This window comes from Mirounga leonina, unplaced genomic scaffold (assembly GCF_011800145.1).
Source record: "Mirounga leonina isolate KUSES-001 unplaced genomic scaffold, KU_Mleo_1.0 Mir_170, whole genome shotgun sequence".
NCBI classification, from domain to species: Eukaryota; Metazoa; Chordata; class Mammalia; order Carnivora; family Phocidae; genus Mirounga; species Mirounga leonina.
In genome coordinates, this window is record NW_023270433.1 from 24,855,360 (window position 1) to 24,855,640 (window position 281).

The 281-nt window shown below is 32.4% G+C and overlaps 1 protein-coding gene across 2 annotated transcripts in view; it reads right to left on the minus strand.

Moving 5' to 3' along the window:
* The window catches only part of RAD23B (RAD23 homolog B, nucleotide excision repair protein), a 39,824-nt gene that overhangs the window by 20,574 nt on the left and 18,969 nt on the right, over nucleotides 1-281 (minus strand). The gene's annotated exons all lie outside the window — the stretch shown is intronic.

The following is a 281-nucleotide window of genomic DNA, read 5'->3' on the forward strand; positions in this document are numbered from 1 at the left end:
GGTAAAATTTAAATTTCTACAAAAGTTTACAAAAATATAGATAAAACAGTGGAAAATTCAAACAATCCATATGTTCAACAAAAGGTAGTAGGTCACTATGCACAATAGTTGATACTTAACTCTGCTGTGAACATGTGCTATTTCACAGCTTTTACATTCATTATTTCATTTAATCCTTACAACAACTCTAAGAGATAGGTCCTATTGTCATCCACTTTTTTAAAAAATTTATTTATTTGACAGAGAGAGACACAGCGAGAGAGGGAGCACAAGCAGGGGGA